Consider the following 17,101-nt stretch of genomic DNA (forward strand, 5'->3'; position numbering starts at 1 on the left):
TAGCTCTTCGGTCCGGTGCGGTCTTCAGTCTGGTGTCGGGACCGCTTCACATTCACTAGCACAGGCAGCGGGATTTGGCGCCTTGAGGATAAAAACTGTCGCCAGGGTTTGTGAAGGCCCTCATCAGTTTTGCTTGTACAAATGACCGAGTCTTCGGGAGAGAAATATTGAGAGAAAATGTAGATCCTGTGGAAGTTGTGTTCGGCTCTTTCCCATTGCGCTCTTCTTTTTTTTTTTCATGTGGGAAAACTTCCCTTTTTTATGTTTTATTCTTAAATTACAACCAACAGTGACACAGTGTGGCATTATCTAAATTCACACCAGTGAAAAGCAATATAATAAAAACAATTCAGGTAAAGTTAACCTTCCTGTGTTCGCACTGTAGATTCCAGTAAAAAATGGACCAAAACCCATCATCAACCCAAAACGCATTTCTTTCATGCGTTCAAAAAATGAAAGTATGAAAAAGATGGAGACCTTCAAGATATACATTTTTTGAAGTAATGGTGAGTTTTCGCAAACAGCAATTTTCTTTAGTTAATAGTAAAATTAAAATATTTAGACCAATGTGTTAAACTAATCGTAAATCCCTTTAATAGCTAGAATTAGCACTACAAAATTAGCTTTACAAAATCACACAATGAATAGAAAAATGTTGTCTGGCTCACTGAGTCTCAATTTCAACTGCGACATTTAAAAAGTAGGGTAAGAATTAAGCAACATCAAAGTGGTTAATTCCACTGATAGAGGGTCCATTCGGCCTTCTATCAGTGGTTCAGGCATATGGTGGGGATGTAATGCTGTGGGACATAGTTTCTTGGCACTTTTTGGACCTCTTAGCAGCAACTGTATCGTTAAAATGCCACAGCCTCAATAAGAATTATTACTGACCTTGTCCTTGTCTTTATGACCACAGTGTACCCCTTTTCTGATGACTACTTCCAGCAGGATAATGCATGGTGTCACATTGCTCAAATCATCTCTAACTAGTTTCTGGAACATGACAGTAAATTCAGTATATTCCATATGGGATGTGGTGAAACAGGAGATTTTCTTCACAGACAGATGAAGAATTAAGGCAGTTCAGAATATGACCTAGCACTATCAATGTGTGCAACCAAGAAAGAAAGTGATTATAGAGTGTACATGTGAAAGAAGTGCTGTAGTTAAGTGAAAGAGTTTGATCTGTTTACCTCCACCAGTAGAAATGTGATCATTTAGGTTCGTGTTGACTCTAACTATCGAACAATAACAACAGGAAGTGTAAAAGTCACACAGGATTCACTTACGTATGTGCCAACCCCCCCAAACACAGACACATACCTTGAAAAAAAAATCCTTCTCTCGTTCAAAGGAAAGGGTCAGGCCAAAGTGGAATTACCCCAGAACTTCTGGCAAAGATTTTTAAAAAATGGCTTGTGTGTTGCACATCACATGGCCTAAGAGGTGTTTTCCAGCCACTGTCATTGTAAGAGTAAGACTTTTTTCCTATTGAAAGTGTTTTCCAATTACTGCCACAAGAGGGGGCAAGTTACAGTACAGAACTGGTCATTAAGGAGTCCTATGGCAACAGATGCAGAAATTGGAAAAGCCATTCAAGATTCAGTTTCTATTATTATTATTATTATTATTATTATTATTATTATTATTATTATTATTATTATTATTATTATTATTATTATTATTGCTGTTGTGTCATATTCTGGTCTGATATGAGAGCTTCTTATCTGAGATGAAATGATATATCCCAGTCTACGCATGGTGTGTGGGTTTACGTTGTCTCATTTCCTGACTCTAAGAGAAAGTGTGTGTGTGGGGGTGTGTGTTGGGGGGGTGAGATCGAGAGAGACAGAGGGAAAAAGGAAGAGAGAGATAGATATGCACAGAGGAGGAGAGAGAGAAGGAGGAGGGAGAGGAGGGGGAGGCTCCTGATACCAAGACACGGAAAAGCAGGGGAGGGAAAGAGAGAAAGAACAAGGGGCTGGTGGAGGAAGAGGAGAGGGGAGTTGGAGAAATCGGGGAATAACACTTAACAAAAAGCGCACAGAGAAGAGGAGGGACGGCACCCGGCGCGTTGGACATCCCCAGCTTTCTTCCCTCAGGCTGTCAGAGCAGATTGGACTCCGAAGGACCGACACGGCGGCCACCCCAGACCCCATGGGGTAACAGGTATGTCTGACTTCCTACCTATAGCCACCACCAGGAGCCACGCTGCCCATCAACGGGGCATCATCGGGAGTAGAGATTTCATCTAGACACCGTGAGGTTTCCCCCCCCTCCCTCCTTGTCATGTCAACAATTAGTTTTCTGCCTCACGGAGCCGCCGCGTCTACAGCTGATATAGTTGCTGCTGCCGCTGCGCACAGGTTGGAGACATGACACAATACAACTCTTGGCCACTGTGGCTACTCTTACAAAGGCCTATTTGGATTTTTAAAAATTTAACATTGCCATTAGAATCATGTTAATGAAGAGCTTGAGTGAATATTTCGACAGTAACGCAGACGGGTTATCGAGCAGGCGGCAGTCTTAAAGTACGCCTACCTGTTCCATACGTGACAGCCAGCTGCCTTACTGCGCGTGTTGATATTTTGAAGAAGCTGTCCAAGCTTTTTGCCTGGATTATTTCAGATTATTGATCGCAGACTACTTCATGTCACACGCTTAGTAAACTGATTTAAGATAACAAACTGTTTTAAATTAAATTTCTATTTGAATTTGAAAATGTGAGTTATAAATCCTCAATAATCTTTTTGAGACACGTTTATGTTTACTGTCGTAGAGAGCTGGATGTGTTTGATAGAACCAGTGGGGCGATCGTTGCAAACTTTTGCTTTCCACAATTGCTGAGAAAGGGGTTGGGAGACAAACTTGAAGTGCACACATGATCGTGATCGTACCACAGAAGAAAACGGGGGATGCGCTATAGACGCCTAGAGGGGATTCAGAATGAAAGCGCTTTGCGTCTGAAAGACAGAGGGGGGGTTGAACCCTCCTCCCTTTTCACCGCGATTAACCCCAGAAAGGGGGATTTCTCCAGCTGGGGTTTTTTTTTTCTGTTTTGCTGCGTCAATGACAAGCCCCTTAGACTTATCAGACAAGACACAAAGATGAAGGGAGGCTTTTTTATTTTGAATATATAGAGCTGTCGCGCGATTTATTTTTAATCATTTGTAGAAGGTAGAAGTATTTGACTAGGCTCATCATCTGATCCTAGATGAGAGTTGAATAGCACCCGCGTCAAGTGTTTTTTTTGGTTGTTGTTTTTTTCTGAAAGCGTCTCCTGCCAACATCTGTCCTATCTAACCGGTCAGTTCCGTCTTCCTCCATTTTCTACCATGTGACAGCGGGGGAACAACCCCACTTCGTTTGAAAAGCTGTGCATATGGACGTCAGAGCGCCTGGCTGTCATGCACTGACTTAACCACAGTCAGGTGGATGCTCACCAAAATGTATAAGGAGGCGACAGATTAATAGCAGCAGGGCTGCCAAGTTTTGAGCGGAGCTGGGAGTAACTATGAAAAAGTTTTCTGTAAGCAATATCTTTTTATTTGCTTGACATATGGATGAAATCAATCAAACTCATTATATAGTTTGCCCAAGATGGGGTTGTTGTATATACATTTGTTGGCCTGTTTTGCATAAATTGGTATTCAATCATTATTAAATACCCTGTCTTAAAAGCAAGCTTTCACACACACACACCTCTAGTAACATGACAAAGGACATAAGGAAAGTGAAAATGGCTTTTTTCAGTTTGTTTTGTCTTACTTTTTGGGTCATAGTCCCTTACAAAGGCCTTTATGAATTTGGTAGAACTGCAGTGAAAATATTTACTTTCTGTGTGTTTCATATAACTAAGAACTAGCAGTGTTTATCTTTAGCCCACTTTTAGGACAATGTTTTTGTGAAAGCTCACTATGGAAGTATATGGTTTATTACTAAGCTTTTTTTTTTTTTTTTTTTACAGTAAGTTTACTTTATTAAATGAGCAAACGTGATCCTAAAAAATAATCTAGAGATAACTACATTTTTTTGCGCTTGTGATAGTCATGTGGAATCAACAATCTCTTTCTCTTCAGGATTTATGAAAGAAGTCGTAACCTTAAGCATCAGAGGAGTGAAGTACCAAGAAGATTTTATCTTTTTTAAATTTATGCCAGTTAATGGACAAAACATCTCTGCTCTCTTCTTTTTGGAAAGTTTTGATTCTTGTCATATCTTACACGCAACAGGGTATAGAAGTTTCAAACATAAAAAAACAACAACATAAAACTACTTTAAAAACCTGTTGTACACCTTGTTAATCCACAGATTAATATAATCCTGACAAAACACGCTTTATTAATTTGGAGTTTTACAACCCAACCTTTAGGGTTCTTCTGTTTCTTGTAAACGGCAACTTTCCTTGATTGTCCATTGCGTTAACTTGAGCTTTTTGCTACTAGGTTGCACACCATGTGATTAAAAAAAGATGGTTCGTAGTTGTGGAGACCTACCTGCCTACCTGTTACAGAAAGATATAGCCACTGTGTTTAGAGTGAGCAATCAGCGAAGGCACTGTGTGGAAAATAAAGAAAAAGCTCGAGTCTCACTCTAAAAGAGTGAGAATTGGAAACTGCACATGTGGTGCCACCTTTTTATTTATTTATTTTTTTATCTAAACTCTTTTTAAATGATATTTTTATGGAACTTAATGTATGGATGGATTTTGAACACTGTATACGTGAGCTTAAAACACTGAGAAGTTTTTATCTCCCCTGTGCTGTAAATAGATTTCCAGTTATTCTGAAGCATTTGTACGGTCCCACTGAGCTGTTTTTTTCTGCCGCGGTTTAACGTGCACTCTTTTGGCAGCCGCAACTAGTGTACAGCTGTAAGATATAGGCCTTTTCCTTTTGTTGGACAGTTGCTAACTAGATCTCCGGGATTAGTAGACCATCAAGCCATTTTTCCAAATTGTCTTAGCCCTCTGTGGATTTGTCTGGTTGTTTTGTCCTTCCAACTACTGAGTTAAGGGTTGGCACTTGATATGATAAACCCTCCAAAGTCCTTTATTCTGTTATTCAATTACCATCGGCTTGTTTCCCTGTGCATGCCCCTTTGAGAGTGTGTATGTGCGTGTGTGTCGTCATGAGCAGGATAAAGCTCAATTATCTGCTTTTAATGCTTAGAATCCAAATAGCATTAGAACAACTAAACTCTCATGGCACGCTGTCAACTTAAAGACCTAACATCTTTCAGAGTGCTTTGTTTCTTTGGCTCTGCCCGCCTTCTCCCCCCATCCACTCCCTTGCTGCTCCTTGGAGGTTGCTCTCCCAGGTGGGGTCATGTAGTGCTGTCTTTTTAGAGGAGAACAGTGGTGTATGTGTGTGCATCTGCGTCTGCACCTCCATCTGTGTGTTCCACATAGAAAAAAAAAAAATGCAAGACAGACCAAGACAACAGCTTCAAGGATGAGTGGAGGAGGAGTGTAGGCGAGATCGGCCAAAAGATGGGGGGAAAAAAATTAGCTGCACGTGTGCTCGTGGGATTGCAAAGCAGGAATGGAAGCGTTCTGCTCTTGTCTAATCCATCATGAATGGACTTTTGAAGTTGATTAAGCGATGTGCGCTGGTGAAAATCTCTCTGATCTCTTTTTGTATTGCCAAAGCCAAAGTTGTACGCTGTGTTTCTTGAAAGCATCGAGGAGTAGATGTGCTGGACTTTATCCGTTGACTTTATGAAGTTTGTGGGAAGCAACGGTAGTGTGGTGACAGTGAAGTAAAGGCACTGAGGAATTGAGAAGTAGGGGCTTGGTTTCAGTGGTGGACAGGCTTGAAGCTCGACACCTGTTTCTCACTGTGTGAGTGTGTGAGGTTGTTGATGTGTAGGTGGTGCTCAGTGATCCCATGCAGGTTGTAAGCTGAACTGTGTGGTTGCAGGTTAGTTGGCTTTAGCCTTCAGTCACGCAAACCCGGGGGTTGCAGCGCCCCCGCTGCATGCGTGTGTCTCAATCCAGCAAATACAGTGCCCTGCAAAGCCATTCACACCTCATAGTTGTGCAGTGAAAAGAAAATTATTTAGTATTCAGCAGTTTCTACAAGTTAAAATCTAATACGCATGTTGTGCATTTGTATTCACCTCCCTGATATGCCAAAATAAAATACAATTCAACCAAATAGCAAATTTAGGCTACCCATGTTTAATTTAATCTCACTTCATTGGTTGGGCCCTTTTTGTGAAGAACTGATAGTAGAAAAAACATTGTTCTATGAAGAAACACGATTCACTGTCGGTCACATGCAAGTTAGGGAACACACGGAAACTATTTGGAAGAAGTTAAGATGAAATGAAAATTAAACTTTTTTGCTATGGTAAAAAGTACTTTGAATACACCCTATTTATGGTGAAGTATGGTGGTGGCAGTATCATGCTGAAGGAGTGCTTGCCCTTAGTAGGGACAGGGTCATAGTTGATGGGATGAATGTGTTAAATACAGAGCAGCACTGGAGGAAAACTTGTTTAAGTACAACAGCAATAAACATATAGCTTGAGCTTCAAGAAAAAGGCTTAGCATGAAGCATATTGTGCTAGAATGGCCTAGTCAAAGTCTATTCCCAATAAACACCTTGCAGCTGTTAAAGCAATAAATTGTGGTTCCTCAAAGTATTGACTCAGTGATTCTGAACACAGATTTTTACTTGTTCCCAAAGAAGAAAATCAAGTACTTACTATTTTCTTTTTTAATCAAAAAAATCTGCATTATACAATGGTTGATCACACAGAATATCCCAAGAAAACACAGTTTGAGATCTATTAACTTTTTTAAGACACTTTACCTAATCCGCAAAATAAAAAAAGCTCTACAGAGCCCCCCTTTTTTTCCAATAAACAACCTGTGTTCACCTCTGTGTTTCTGTCGGCTCTCTCATCTGGATCACCCCTCAGGGCTCACTTGTTAATGAGAACACCTGTTTGGCTAACACTCTGCAAAATAAACCATTTACACTCATCTTACAAGACACACCGCCTCTCTCTGGAGCTTTCTAACAACTCCGTCTCTCCGTTGCGTTCCAGGTATTTGTTTCGCGATACATGTTAACCCCCGGGTCTAAACGTTGTCCATCCCCCACCTGCCCAATAACTCCCCAGGCTTAACTGCTGCTATAGCTCATTGTGCAGTGCTGAATACAGGTGTTACTAATCGCCATGGGGTTACATGGGTGATGTGGGGGATGTGTGTGTGTGTGTGTGTTCACCTATCTGACATGCTCATCCTCCCCCAGCAGAGAGAGCAGGTGAGTCTTTAAGCAGCCCCCGCCCCTTCCTCTGCAGACCGCATCTGCAGATACTCTCCACCACCCGCTTCCCTTGAATGAATATTTCATGGCGTTTTGTGTATGTGTGTGTTTTTATTCCCGTACTCATCTATACAAAATAATGAGAGTGACAATAATAATCCTGCTCTTCTGTTCCTTTCTTGTTTTGTCCTCACGTTTTGCATTAAAATGTAATTTTTCAGCTGCCTTTTCTTTTTCAAATTCCACACTCAAACATGTGATAGTAAAAGAGAATAGTTGACAAGGAATGTTTTTTTTTTTATTGTTGCCTTTCTTATCTTATTTGAGGAGTTGTTGATATTGCAAAACACCTTTTCGATTGCACATTCCTCAGAAAACAGACGTGGGATTTAACTTTGTGTATTTTTCACAGGTTGTGTGGTTTTCGTTTTTCTTAAGGAATGTGGAGCAGGGAATTTTTTTTCCCAACTGCTAACCTATCTTCTTGTCATCATGCAAAGCTCATGCCATCATGAGCCAATCAGAGATACTTTATAGCTGTTTATTTTTTTCAAACAAATCTGCAAGATTCAAAGTGATGACTGTGGGTTTTTTGCACATATGTTGTTGTAATGTGACATATGTGTGTTGGTCATTTTAATCCTTCACTAGTTTTGCATTTTTCATCCTATCATCAGGTAAACCTTGTAGTGAAAGTGCTTCCATTCATACCTTTGTTTTGACAGTTAATTTAAAGTAGCTTTTAAAGTCTTTAAGTAAATACAGTTGCGTTACTGGTGGATAATATTTAACATAAAAACGACATTCACTCTTATTTAGGCACCATTCTGCTTGACACAATACTGACTGGCTTTTGCAAAGCAGCCAATCCAGGAGTGCCATTTATTTTCCTTGCCGCTGATTGGCTGTTCCCTGTCTAAATAAGAAAGACTGTAGATGTAAATTTTTGTGTAGTGCTACGACAGTTTCCACTGGTATGGTATATTTTGTGTTTAACTATTAAAATGTGCATCTTTTATTAGCATTTTTAGATGAGGTCTGAATTATTTGCAGATTTTAGATATTGTTGTGTTGCCTAACCCCCACAAATACCGGGGCTCCAGTGTATCTGATTATACTGGACCCCCCTGTAATCATAAACATGATTACCATATTTATGTACTTCACATAACAGCTGTTAATAACAGCTGATGGAGTAAGAAAAATGAAAGTGACTACTGTCCTCTGAGAACTGAATACAAAACTCACGTTAATTTCTTTGGAAAGACAAAAAAAAGTACAAGTTAAAATAAAATCTTTTAAAGATGGGAAGGGGGGGGGGGGAGTAGCCTTTAGATTTTTGCCATCACCATATTCTCCAACAAATTTAATCATACATGTTTACTGAAAAAGCTCACCAAGCCTCCCAAGCAGTGGGGGAGGTTTTGGTTTATTAGTGTTAGCAAAAAGAAGAAGTAAGCCTTCCAAACATAAGCCCATCGTTACCGTTTTTTTCCCTGTTGTAAAAAAAAAAAGGAACAACAAACAAAAGTATTTGAAAGATCACACTGATGAGCAAAGCTATGATTCACACCATTTTACACATTAACTACTGATATTATCACTCTCCCGTACTGGGACTGTTTACTGCTGTTCAGAAGATTTGACTTCTTGAACAATTGAATCCTCTCAGACTCATTTTTCTGTCTCCTGTATATTAATTTAATTTCTACCTAATTTTAAAACGTTTTCGTACCATTAAACTGTTGAAAATGTCTCTCTGTTTGACTCAGAGTTGGAGACATGCTAGTTAGAAGTCTTTTAATGCAATGTAATGATCTGACAGGAAAAGAGAAGTAAACCGGTGGGAAGGAGCTCTCTTTAAAAACTCCATCAGTAATATGACGACACTCCTCAGCTTTGCACTTTGCACAAATGTCACCTGCCTTTTAGCCAAATTAATATGAGCTGCTAAGAAGCTGAGAGTTTGAGCTTCTTGGCTGAAGTGTGTGGTTAGCAGAGAGTACCAGGTTGTTAGTTGTTATTTTCCTAGTGAACAAGTTTGTCTTTCATGCACGCAGTGGGAGCATTTGATGAGAAATTGAACGTCTTTGAGCAAATACATCTTTAGAAACAGTCAACTGGCCTCGGGCTCTGGCTGTTGAGAGATTTCCATATCAAAGCCCAGGTGAGGGAACTAGACTGGGGAGGCAGAGGGAGGCAGGAGAAGTAGGCAGGGGGTCTGGGGTTTGATGAAACAGACATCTACTCCTAAAAGATCTCCATCCCTTGTTATTGTGTCACTCCTTTGTGCAGCACAGTTTAGTCTGTGTGTGTCAGCGCTGTCTGTCTCAATCTAAACTCCCCGCTTTACAAAAACACACACGCGGTGCGAAGGGAACTCATACGCGCACCTTTACCCGAATCAAATACACCACAAATATTGCCTCTAGTCTGACCACAGAGACTCCCAGTGTAGCAGAGGGGGGCTTTCTCCTTTTAACAGTGTGTAACATCTGACCTGCCAGCCTCTGCCAATATTTGGATCCCTGTTTAATATTGATACAGAAGCATAAAACCATAATTTTCCCTGGAACTAGTTCTCTTCTTTAGCCATAAGTATCAGAGCTGACCTCATGGAAATGATGGTGGCACACTAATTAATGGATAGAGTTTTTAAAGATGTGTCTGTGCGTGTATGCGTGTGTGCGCGTGCAGGGGTGTGTGTGTGCTGAACATTAGTCCGCTTTGTAGAGTTTTGTAATCCAGCCATGGACTCAGGCTAGAGTGCTAAAGTGCTGCTAACAAGACCTGTTTAACATTCTCTCCCCTGCTCAACATACAATTATTCCACTTCGCTGCCATTAACATGTACAGTAGGACTGGGCTTTTAATTGGCCTGATATGACTAATGCCAGATCAACTTGGATTTGCTAATTAGTTTTTTGCTTTAAAAGTGCCATCAGGACATGAAATATTCATTGATGTGAGGTGGAGTGAGGACTGTGGGTGGTATTAGTGGGATATTAGTGGTACGGGCAGGCTGCTCAAGCGTACCGGGGGAGAGACTGAACTTACGTTGGCCTGTTGTGGTCGGTTATTCATACTTTGGGAGAGGTGTTAGTTTTTCGTCATGATTCGAGACACCCACATGCACAGAGAGACACACATTCATGCCGTTCACGCACACACCACCTCCCTCCTCGGCGTCACAAGGCCACCTTTTTTTTTCCAGCCCCCACCCCATCTCTCTCTGTCTCCGTGTTTCCATTATTTTATCTTTTATTCTGCTTTTGCCTTCACCATTCACTTATTTTTTCTTCTTACCTTTTCCTTCACCCTAACCCCTCCATTCAGTTTCATTTGCTTTTCTTTCTTAATTTTTCTCTAGGCCTCCTCATCTTTTACTTTGGCTTGGTATATCTCCTCCGCCTCCTTTTCTTTTTTCCCTTCTACTCCTTAATCTTCCACCTCTCCTTCTTCACCACCCCCTCCTCTGCTCTAAGTGGGCCAGGTGCCTCCTGTGGCCTCCCCTACTCCATTTCTCATTTTACCCTTCCTCTACTCCTTTTTTTCTCATTTTTACCTTCTCTGCTCCCTTTCTCATTTTTATCCTTCCCCTTGACCCTACGGCTCATATTTATACATCCTGTTAAAGCAGCGGCTAACAACCGGTGCAACCCTCCGCTCAGCCCCCAAAAAAGAAAAGAAAATGTCTTGCTGTTGCAGTCTGTTCAGTTCAAACATGTTTCTTTGAGGAAGTTAATTTAGAGTGTGCTTCAATAGGACTGTACCTGTGAATCTTAAGAAATTAGAATTAACAAAAAGTTTATTTTTTGGGGGAATTCACTTCAGTAAAGTAAAATCATATAGATTTATTAAACACATTTATATACTTCAAGTGTTAACTTCTGTTCATTTTGATAAGTGTAGGCTATGGCTATTGTTCAGATGCTGAATGTGAATATTATGTAAAAAAAACAATAGAAAAGGAGTGTTGTGGTGTGCACTATAAACAAATTACTTGGTTGGGGCTCCTTTTGCATGATTTACTGCATCAGTGCAGCATAACATGGAAGTAATCAGCCTTTGGGTAATGAGGTAGTAACGATATCTATGTTCATTTGCTATAAACCCAAAGCAATTTCTAATAAAATTTTTAATATATTAAAAAGAAGAAAAAACAGGAACTCTGTTGCTTTGATAGTGACCTTTAGCTCATATCTATTGTTGTTTGTCTGTCGTCTCCCTCTTGCGACACCAGTACCTTTCTATGCGGTGGCTCCTTAATAGTTCTGTGATTTTCTTGAATAGGCTTTTCTTCACAACCCTCTCAAGTCTGTGGTGATCTATGTTGCTTATGCATCTATTTCAAACACACTTTTTCCTTCCACTTAACTTTCCATTAATATATATGAATACAGCACAATTAGCTTTTGTGCCTTGCCCTCCTTGTGTAGGGTGTCAGTGACTGTCCACCTGCTAAAACTCTTAAATCAGTAAGTTTCCTTATGATTTGGTAGACCATAACAAGGTGTTTTACTGGTCTTGTGTACTACTTTAATTTTAATAGAATCTGAATTGTTGATTTTTCATCAGCTGCAAGCCATAATGATCAGAACACAAAATCACCTTGAAACATTTTTAAATGACTCATTCTGTAGTTAATCTATGTATTGTAGTAGTTTCACTTTTTAAAACGGAATAACTGAAATAAAACATGTTTTCAGTGACAATTGAGAGCTTGTTACTAGGTGTTTGAGAAGCTTATTTTTTTTAGTTTAGTTCCTTTAAAAAAACAGGAGATCCAAGTGGGAACAGAAGTGAGTAGGTTCACATCCCCTTTTCAATGGCAAGGGGCAAATTTCCCCAACGGTCCTGTGGCACTTCTCTTCAACTCTGTGTGTACACACACAGACGCACACACCCCTACAAGCGCGCACACGCACACTCCCACGTGCATGAGTACATGCATTCATTCACACATGCACATGAATGAAAGTATCTTTATCACTGTCGTCTTGCCCTCCTTCTGCTCTGTATGTTTTCACAGGGAAGAGAGAGCATGCTCGTCACCTCTTGTCCTCTCTCCTTTCCGTTTTTCTCCCACCCAACTCTTCCTCTTTTCACTCATTGTCATTCTGCCTGCCTTTGTCTCTTACTGCCTCTTTCCTGTGCCCTCTACGTTTTACTTTCTCTTTTCACCCCCCTGTTCCATCCTGTCTTCCATCTCAGGGTTGTGTTGCTGTGTGCCCTGGTGTCTGTCACAAAAAGGCCAGTAGTAGATGATTTGTGTTTTTTACAGGACAGCTGATGATGCCTCACAATGTGGGGAATGTAGGACTTCTTCAAAATCATGTTTCTTCATTGGGAGTTGTCTTTAGGGATGGGAAGTGTAACATTTTCTGTAGGTGTACTTGTGAAGGTTTTTTTTGTGACTGGCAGGAGAGTGGGTGGAGCAGTAATTGCTCAAAAAGCCTGCGAGCCATGGCAGTCACTAATGCTAGTCAACAGGTGACAGTCAAACGTCAAAGCGCATTTAAATAAACGCTGCCAGAGTAAAAGGCAGATTGACAGATGTGGAAAATAGGTGGATAGGTACTGAGGTGACAAAAAAAGAAGATCTTAAAAGAAGCCCGTGGATCCAAGTGAGGCATTTGTCCGATCAAAGCTTGCTCTTCGTCAGTCACAGTCAGAAAAGTAGCCTGGAGCTGTCCGGCCAAGGCAGACATGCAAATGTGCTGTCCACAGTTACTTTCAAGGAATTTCGTTTTAGCACAAGATACTTTGCTATGTAGTCTTAATGCAGCTCTTTTCATGTACATTATCTTATAAAAGTATTTACAATGTTTTTCTGTATTTTGTCATGTAACAATCACAAATTTCAATATACTTTGCTGGGATTTTATGAGAAAGCATAGAATTGAAAAATGGAAAGAAAATTATGAATGGTCTTATTTTAATTCTTTGGCAAACTTAGAATTGTAAAAGTAGCACTAGGTTTTAATTGAATTGCTAATGCAAATCTTGGTGTCTGCACATCTAGAGACAAAACATTGTGATACTAGTATCTTTGTAGAAGGTTTTTGCACATTCTTCTTTGCAAAGTGAGATTGGATGGAAATGTCTGTAAGCAACATTTTTAAAGTCTCACTGCAGATTCAAAATTTGATTTACCCCTGTAGTTTGACAAGGATAATCTAAGAAACAAATATGTTTTGATCTAAAAGGATTCCATCTATGTCCTGCTGAAAGGTAAACCTCTTCTTCCGGCAGGTTTCCTTGCAGGATTGCCCCATGGATGTTTAACTGTATTTTCCTACCAACTTTAGCTAGTACCTGCTAAAGAAAAGCATTTCAAGAACATGACGCTGCTATCACCATATTTCATCATTTGAATAGTGACTTAGCATCCTGCATGTTGTCCAAAAAGCTCAGTTTTGATTCCATGTAAGCACAAGACCTTCTTCCACATATCTGCAGTGATACTACATGGCTTATCGAAAACTATAGACAGAACTTCTTATGACTCTCTTCATAAGACACTGTCTTTCTTCTTGTCTTTCTTCCATATAGACTAGATTTCTGGACTGCATGATTAACAGTTGTCCTATCAGTGCATTGTTCCACCTAATCTCTGTAACACTGGAGCTCCTCTAGAGTTGCCATAGACCCTTTTGTTGTCTGTCTTTACCCAACCTTTCAAGATGATAACTATGTTTTTCTAGGTTTGCAGTTATGCTGTACTCTCTCTGTATTTGAATGACTTCTGTAGACAAATGGTGTCACTAGATTTTGTTTTAGAGCTATCACACTAATAGGGGCAGAACACAATGCACACCACACCATTTAGATAAAAAAAAAAAGAATCATGTAGTATTTTCTTTAAATTGACAATTTTTGCGTTACTTTCTGTTGCTCTAACAATGTACATTGTAGTTTGTGTATTTAATAAGACAAAATGTGTTAGATTCCAAGAGGGGATACATATTTCTGCAAGATACTGTAGATTTACAATATCCAGTCACAAATTGCAGGACTGGTCCCACGCAAAATAGCCAATCAGGGCACAGCACAGAGACAATAGAGACAAAGACCTATAATGATTTTGCATCTTTGCTGATTGCCGCTGGGTTCCACTCAGCATATTAAGGACCGCGGACAGTTTGTTGAAACTGTTGAAGAGCCCATACAAAGGCCAGACCTTCAGTATTGACTCTATGCATTGATGAGCACCTGAAGTAATACACTGAGCAGCTTATTGAACTCCACCATGCCTGTGCCCTGTTCTCCAGAAGTCCACTGAACTAGTCTTTCCATCTTGCGCTTGCATCCCTTTTCTTCCACATTCATCCCATTCCTTTCCTTCCATCCCATCTTCTTTCTCCCTCACCCACCCTTCAGTGTCTCTTCTCTGAGTCCAAAATGCAAGCCTCTCTATATTTAGATGCTCTTCTTCTCTCCCCTTGATTCCTCTTCCTTTATCTCACCTCCTTTTTTTCCTTTCTGCTGTCGTTGAAGGACAGATACGCAGACGCGCTCCAAGATTTATCAGTGTTGCATTGTAGCTGCTTTTTGATCAGCTTGATGACTGACAACACAGCCTCAAGCTATTATATACAAGGGTGCTTTTATAAATGCTTTTCTATCTATATGTAAATCTTTCCTGCTTAGTTGTTGTTGCTTTGTGCACAGTGAAAACAGGTATAAGTGAATCTTGTTTGTTTATTAGAATAAACCGGTGGAATAAAGTTCGCCTCACGCTGTGCAGGTTTTGGAGTGTGTATGGATTAGATTAGCTGGGAGTAAAGTCTCCCTTAATATTTGCTCCAGGGAAGGCGGGACGGGGGGGCTGGTGGACGCAGGGCGTGCCTGTTGAACTTGCGAGTGTACACTTAAGCCCCTGGTTCTTTGCTTCCCTCTGTGCATGAGTTCATTGTAATCTGGTGCTCAGTGTGGATTTGAGAGAGCCGCCTCTGTTTGCTGTCTGACAGAGTGACAGTCACACCAAGTTACCCCTGCATGCACACACACCCTCACACACGCACGCACACACGCACGCACACTCCCCGGACACCCGCCTCGGCACCAGAGAGCGACTGGCCACCAGCAGTGAGTCACCATCGTTCAGTCATTCAGAAGCCACACATTTTAACAAACAACAATTAGCTCTCAGTCATCAGACGCTTCAGACATTTATTCCCAGAGGACTGGTATTTTTGTACCATATGATCTTTTTTTATTTATTTACACACTCTGTCACCTTTTTATTTTCCTTCTCCAACCTTTCTCTGTACTGTTTAGTCTTTCCCTCTCTCTCTCTCTCTCTCTCTCTCTCTCTCTCTTTCTCTTTCTTTTGGTGTGTGTGTTTCTTTGTCTGAGACCTTTGGAGCTGGTGACTGTTTTAACAGCTTGGGAACAGGCTGCTTGTGTTCTTTGTGGTACAGTCATGTACAGTCGTGTCTGGCTGAGTCGTGACAGGTTGCTTTTTTGCTGTGACAGGTTTTGTGATGAGACCTACAAGAGGCTCTGAACGTCCACACACACTTGCTGACACACAAGGCACGCACAGAGACGCTGAGTAGCTCGCTGGAAGAGGGGAGGAAAAATTGGGAAGGTGCTAAAGTTCTTGCCTGTCCGCAGACTTTTTATTGTTACTTTTAACAACAAAGCCATTTTTTTGTGTGGTTTTAGAAGACAGAGCTGAAATTTGTCAAACAGAAACAGGAAAGAACATCTCTAAGGGAATATCCAGCCTACACTTTTTCACATGTGGATGGAAAAAATATTTCATAGATTGATTTGATGTACTTTAGGGGACATAAGACATGCATATTTGTGTTGTAATTGTCCACAAGCAGTGCTATGTAACATTGCTGCTTTGCAAGCTGTGATGAACATAAATTGGCTCCAGAGCAATTGATCTATTCATACCTGCCTTACTTTTACACACACATCATAATACTGAACCACAGAGTATGTCCATTTATCTTTCTTCATTGTCAAGTATTTTAAATACAACTACACTATAACAGAAAAATATTTAATTGTGATAGCATTTTTGAATTCTGCCACAATAATAATGATCCAACATCTTCCTAGCTGTGATCTTTCTTTCTTTTTCCTCATCATAATGTTGTTACCTAATTTTGTAAGTTCTAATGTGTTGGCATTGAGGGCAATGTCAGTCTATCCAACAGGTCAATGTCATTATTAACATGCAGCTTTGGATGCATTGCAAATGACTGCTTGGTATTGGAACCAAGCAGTCATTTACAGTTGAGAGCAGACTGATATTGCATTGATGATTGCAATTCTGTATGTTGTGCAGCTATAATTTTGATTCCTCGATAATGCCAATAATGCATACGTGACAGATTTTTGTAGACACACTAACCCTAAAGTTCACAGAGAGTCATAGAGATATTATGACAATGGAAAGAAAAGCTGAAAATTGATAAAAGGCTGAGTTATTCCGAATTGATATTATCATAGCAATATTTCAGAATTACACTATATCTCTAGGTGATGTTTTCATATATATATATATATACAGTATATATATATAGTTCATGATTCGATGTCATGAATTCATCTTGGTATTTTACAATATCATGCCTTAAAACTCCCCTTACCATGACTTCATTTTAAGTTAGCTAGACCATCAGTCGATGAGTCTGTTGCAATGATTCAAATGGGGGTTTTGCATGAAGTGATGTAGTGTTGTCACATGAGCCTATCCCCTTCGATGCCATCAGCCTCCTCTTACCAGAAATGCTCAACTTCTGTTGTTGTTTTTTTTGTTTGTTTGTATGTGGAAAAAGTTGTCTATAATGAAA

General features: G+C 40.2%; 1 protein-coding gene across 1 annotated transcript in view; it reads left to right on the forward strand.

Moving 5' to 3' along the window:
- Window positions 1–1,915: 1,915 nt before the first annotated feature.
- The window catches only part of zbtb46 (zinc finger and BTB domain containing 46), an 88,736-nt gene continuing 73,550 nt past the window's right edge, over window positions 1,916–17,101 (forward strand). The window contains exon 1 of the mRNA XM_023332712.1: window positions 1,916–2,169. The gene's annotated coding sequence lies outside the window, so the exon portion shown is untranslated. The remainder of the gene's footprint in view (window positions 2,170–17,101) is intronic.

The sequence above is a fragment of the Xiphophorus maculatus genome, chromosome 1 (assembly GCF_002775205.1).
Source record: "Xiphophorus maculatus strain JP 163 A chromosome 1, X_maculatus-5.0-male, whole genome shotgun sequence".
Taxonomy (NCBI): Eukaryota; Metazoa; Chordata; class Actinopteri; order Cyprinodontiformes; family Poeciliidae; genus Xiphophorus; species Xiphophorus maculatus.